Source organism: Colobus angolensis, unplaced genomic scaffold, assembly GCF_000951035.1.
Source record: "Colobus angolensis palliatus isolate OR3802 unplaced genomic scaffold, Cang.pa_1.0 Scaffold293, whole genome shotgun sequence".
In the NCBI taxonomy this organism is placed as follows: Eukaryota; Metazoa; Chordata; class Mammalia; order Primates; family Cercopithecidae; genus Colobus; species Colobus angolensis.
The window spans coordinates 281,840-287,080 of NW_012116188.1; the positions used below are offsets into that span (position 1 = coordinate 281,840).

General features: G+C 41.6%; 1 pseudogene across 1 annotated transcript in view; it reads right to left on the reverse strand.

The window, feature by feature from the left end:
• Positions 1 to 253: 253 nt before the first annotated feature.
• LOC105516890 overlaps positions 254 to 5,241 on the reverse strand; it is a 29,859-nt pseudogene continuing 24,871 nt past the window's right edge. Inside the window, exons 4-5 of the transcript XR_001002571.1 lie at positions 1,292 to 1,370; positions 254 to 493 (exon numbers count right to left, since the gene is read on the reverse strand). The product of XR_001002571.1 is annotated as a lysozyme-like protein 1 (transcript). The remainder of the gene's footprint in view (positions 494 to 1,291; positions 1,371 to 5,241) is intronic.

Genomic DNA, 5,241 nt, shown 5'->3' on the forward strand with positions numbered 1-5,241 from the left:
GGTACTCTTAAGGGGATTTGGCTCCTCAGGTGCTCCTAGCTCCTAACCTCACCCTTCTGCATGTGTCCTGTTTCTGAGGATGGCCCTGAAGGTGAGGGAGTCTTATTTTTGCATGAGCAGCAGTTTCAGGACCACAGAAACCAGGACTCCCTACAATGAAGAAGTTTGTTTCTTCCAGGGCTAGAGCATTGTGGAGGTGATTTTTCAAGTCTTAACACCATGCTATTATGATATCATTGAAACAGACACAGGGTGAAGACATTTAAATGGAAATATTTATTTTCTTAAAAGTATAGCTTATTTTTCCCTCTCCAAGTTTGAGAAGGAATATTGGGAGGAAACGGGACAAAATGACACAGGCATTTGGACATTCACTGCAAATCCTAGGGCATCGCTGCAAAGCATCCTGGGTCCAGTTCCAGTTTAGGAAACCTCACAGCCTTTTTTCCAGTCCGACAGGTCTCTCCCCTCACAGTGTTTCTTCCAGCCTTGCCTGAGGATGAGAGGGAAGCAGGAGCAGCAAAAAGAAGCATGACAATCCAAATCGTGTTAGTTTCAAAGTCTATAGAAATTAACCAAAATCACCAGCGGAATCCTGAGTTGGGTTTCATTTGCTTCTGAGATTTAAGGGTGCTGTCATTTTGCCTTGTTCAGACTTTTCTCTCCTGGTTTTCTCCTAGCCATTGTTAGCTTCAGCAACAAGCAATCAACTTTTGTAAGGATGGGTCATTTCATTACATACCCACATCTCTGAAAATTTGGGTTCTCTGAATGGGTGGCCGGCTGGCAATGTTCACTAGGGCACAGCAGCAGGGAATGCAAGGTCCAAGACTCAATCCTGGGGGTGCTTTCTGCTGAGTTACCATGACATAGACCTGCTCACTTTCCTCTTGCTGCTGCTCATTCTCTTTCCCTGCAAAATGTTGCTGTAACCCTCAAAATCTTATCCAAATCTAGAGCAAATTCAAGCTTTTTTTTTTTCCTCTGTTGAACTGACTCAACTGACCCTTTCCAAGTCACTTTAGAAAATACCTTTCTCCATTGTTTGGAATACGTTCATATGAAAAGCAATTGCAAATTATCTTAACCCAATCCCATCTCTCCTCTCCCCTTCTATGTACTACCATGTTCACTGCACATCTGCACACCAATGGAGAATTTATACACGGTCTCATTCCATTGGTTGGACCACTCTGCGGAGGTAAGTTTGTCAATTCCACTATAACTGTGATAAATACACACACTAGGTTTTGCCCATGACAGCCCAAGTCTCCCAAGGAAACACTCTTACCAATAGTTCATTCCCTGTGTCTCTTTAACAATTTTCTTGGCACAGATAATCGCATCTGTGAGGTCATCAGTGATCAAGGCTGTAAGAGAGAAGACATCAGGGTTAGGCGAGACTTTGTTGTTGGAGAGGGACCTCAACTCAACTTTACTTCACTTTTCTCAGTCTTTTTAGATCAAGAGGGTTGGAAGAACTATGATTTTGCCTGCAAAGCCACAATCTCATTTTTGTTAAACTTCTTCAAAAAGAACATTTTTTGTTGTTTTAAGACTATTTTCATCTTGTGCTACCTGAAGTTTCAGAGGAAGAGCCCAATCCTGAAGGGTTTTTAGAGATGTGCTTAGAGAAGATGCCATGCAAGAATGTTTTTTATGTCCGAAAGAAATACGTGCAAGTCAAATGTGGTGGCTCAGACTTGCAATCCCAGCACTTTGGGAGGCCAAGGTAGGAGGATCACTTGAGGCCAGGAGTTTGAGTCCAGCCTGGGTAACATAGCAAGATCCCATCTCTACAAAAAGTAAAAAATTAGCCAGGTGTGATGGACACATCTCTAGTCCCAACTACTTGGGAGTCTGAAGTGTGAGGCTCACTTGAGCCCAGGAGGTTGAAGCTGCAGTGAGTCGTGTTCACACCACTGCACTCAGCCTGGGCAACAGAGTGAGACTCTGTCTTAAGAAAAAAAAACAGCACATAAGACAGGATAGCACAGTGTTTTCTCTATTTGGGTTAGTTTGACATATAAGATCTCTTTAGAGGTAAATATTAAACTTTTGTATATTGTCATTTCAATTTGTGCCTTAAAAATTTTTTATCCAGGGATTTTTTGTTTTTCATTTTTTGTTTTTTTTTGAGACTGAGTCTTATTCTGTCACCCAGGCTGGAGTGTAGTGGCACAGTCTCGGCTCACTGCAGCCTCTGCCTCCTGGCTTCAAGCAATTCTCCTGCCACAGACTCCCCAGTAGCTGGAATTACAGGTGTGTGCCACCATGCTGGGCTAATTTTTGTATTTTTACTGGAGATGGGGTTTCACCATGTTGGCCAGGCTAGTCTCGAACTCTGACATCAAGTGATCCACCCACCTCGGCCTCCCAAAGTGCTGGGATTACAGGCGTGAGCCACCGCACCCGGCCTAGGGTGTTTTTCATATGCAGAAAGTTTTAAGTCAAACACTTCTATCTCTATCTTTATTGCTTTTCTTTTTTTTTGAAACAGGATCTCACTCTGTCACCCAGGCTGGAGTGCAGTGGCACGATTATAGCTCACTGCAGTCTCAACCTCCTGAGCTTAAGTGATCCTCCCACCTCAGCCTCTCAAGTAGCTGGGACTACAGGCATGTGCCACCATGCCCAGCCATTTTTATTATTTGTATTTTTTACAGAGAGAAAGTTTCACTATGTTGGCCAGGCTGGTCTTGAACTCTGGGGCTCAAGTGATTCTCTTGCCTTGGCTCCCAAAGTGCTGGGATTATAGCCAGCACTGTGCCCGGCCATTTATTACATTTTCTGTTGCTTCAGACATAACACATCTTTTGATTGAAATGTATTATTTGATCTCTGCATTCTTGCCTGCTTGCCTGAAAAGTGGCCTCAGAATCCTTCTCAACACAAACATGACAGAAAAAGGCAAATAAATTTTGAAAGTCCATCACTTCTGTTGCAATTTGGGTCTCCAGCAACAGATACTGAGATGGGCTTGGGGTGCTAGATATTCCTCAGGGATCCACACCTATGAAAGGAATGGGATGGGGGGGAGCAGGATGGGCAGACGGAGATGTCCATTTGTGATGCAGACCCAGCAGTTCCTCGGGCAACCCAGCCATGAGTTCCCGAGTGAGCACTGCCCATTGGAGTGGCCAAAGACGGGCCCACATGCCAGGTCCGCATGCCTCTACCTCACACGTCACTGGGTGTGGGCCACCCCAAAAGGGAACAACCTGCACCTGAGGCCGATCCTGAAGCAGGTAGCAGGTACTGTCTGCTCATCACACAACTGCAGCAGGGGCGGCATGTCTTCCCTCTGGAAGGCCCATCTCCATGACCACCACGACCACCAACCAAGGACAAAAATACTCAAACCACTTGATCTCATTTCTGCTTGTCAATTACACAAAGGTTTTTTTGTTTTGTTTTGTTTTGTTTTGTTTTAGAATTGGGTAATGCTTGATATTGACAAGGGCACAGAGAGGCAAGTTCACTGGATACTTGCCGGTGGGAGTATAATGGATTCAACGTCTCAGGAAACCAACATAACAGCATGTGTTTAGAGCCTTAAAGAGGTTTTTATCCTTTTACCTAATAATTTCTCTCTCTCGATCTATCCTAAAGAAACAGTCATAATGCTAGATAAATATTTCTTTACAAAGGGTTTACTATAGTTTTATTTACAAGAGTTAAAATGAAAAAATCTAATTGCCTCATAATCAGTGATATTCAAATTAATCATAATACCTTCATTTAATAAAATAAAGAGCCGTTTAAATTATGTTTTCCCAGGATGTTTTATAACATGGGGGAAATGCTCCCAATGCAATGTTAAGTTCCCAATATCGTAAATATATCCATTGAGAGCTGTTTTGGTTAATGCCAATATGGCAGGCATTACTTACATGTGACAATTTACATTTAAATTATATTTGTTGACAGATGAATGGATAAAAACATGTTTATATAGAGAGTATAATATTATTCAGTCATGGAAAAGAAGGAAATGCTGACATTTGAAGCAGTATGAATGAACTGAAGGACATCATGCTCAGTGAAGGAAGGGAGACCCAGAAAGACAAATACCACATGATTTCACTCATACGCAAAATCTATGCAAGTTGAACTCATAAAAGCAGAGAGTAGAGCAGTGGCTGGTGAGGAAAATGGGGAGATGCTGATGGAAGGGTCCAAACTTTCAGTTATAATGTAAGGATGGTTTGGGGATCTAATGTACAATATGGTGACCATAGTTAATTATACGGTACTGCTTACTTGAAATTTGCTGAGAGTAGCTAGGCACGGTGGCTCATGTCTGTAACCCCAGCACTTTGGGAGGCCGAGGAGGGTGGTTCACTTGAGGTCAGGAGTTTGAGACCAACCTGGCCAGCATGGTGAAGCCTGTCTCTACTAAAAATACAAAAATTATCCAGGTGTGGTGGCACACACTTGTATTCTCAGCTACTCAGTAGGCAGAGGCAGGAAAATTACTTGAATCTGGGAGGCAAAAGTTGAAATTGAACCACCGCACTCCAGGTTGGGTGACAAAGCCAGAGTGTTTCTCTCTCTCTCTCTCTCTCTCTCTCACGCACACACATACACACACACACGCGCGGTAACTATGTGAGGTGATGGATTTGTTCAACTTGATTATAATAATCATTTCACAATATATACAAAAATCAAATTATCATGTTATTTACTTTATATACATACTATTTTGATTTGTCAATTATACCTCACTAAAGCTGGGAAAATTAAAAAAACTATGAATTTTAATTAATTAACATCAAACGTAATTAAAACTTTAGTTCCTTATTCGTTCTAGCTACATTTCAGATACTTTATAGCCACCCATGGCTAGTGGTTCTCATGTTTGACAGCACAGATGGAAGACATTTTCGTCATCATGGAAAGTTCTATTAGACAGCACTGGTTTAGAAAAAAAGATAGTCATTAGTTCACTAATACTTTAAAAAGGATTGGCTCTTAACTGTGAGATCACCTATACTCTTAAGTCTTAGCTGCGTATTTTCTAAAATTTGTTTACAGTAGAAATGCACTATTTTTGATACCAGAAAAAAAAATTTAAAAAAGTTAGCATAAAATGTTGCATTTCAATAGAGCATTGTAATACCAGATTATTTTGTTAACTCTGTTGAAAGTGGAATTTTCCCTCGAGCATTCTATTTCCCCGAGTTGCTAATTTTGTGGCTTTCTCAGTTCGGCTTAACTAGAACATAAAGGTAGTGA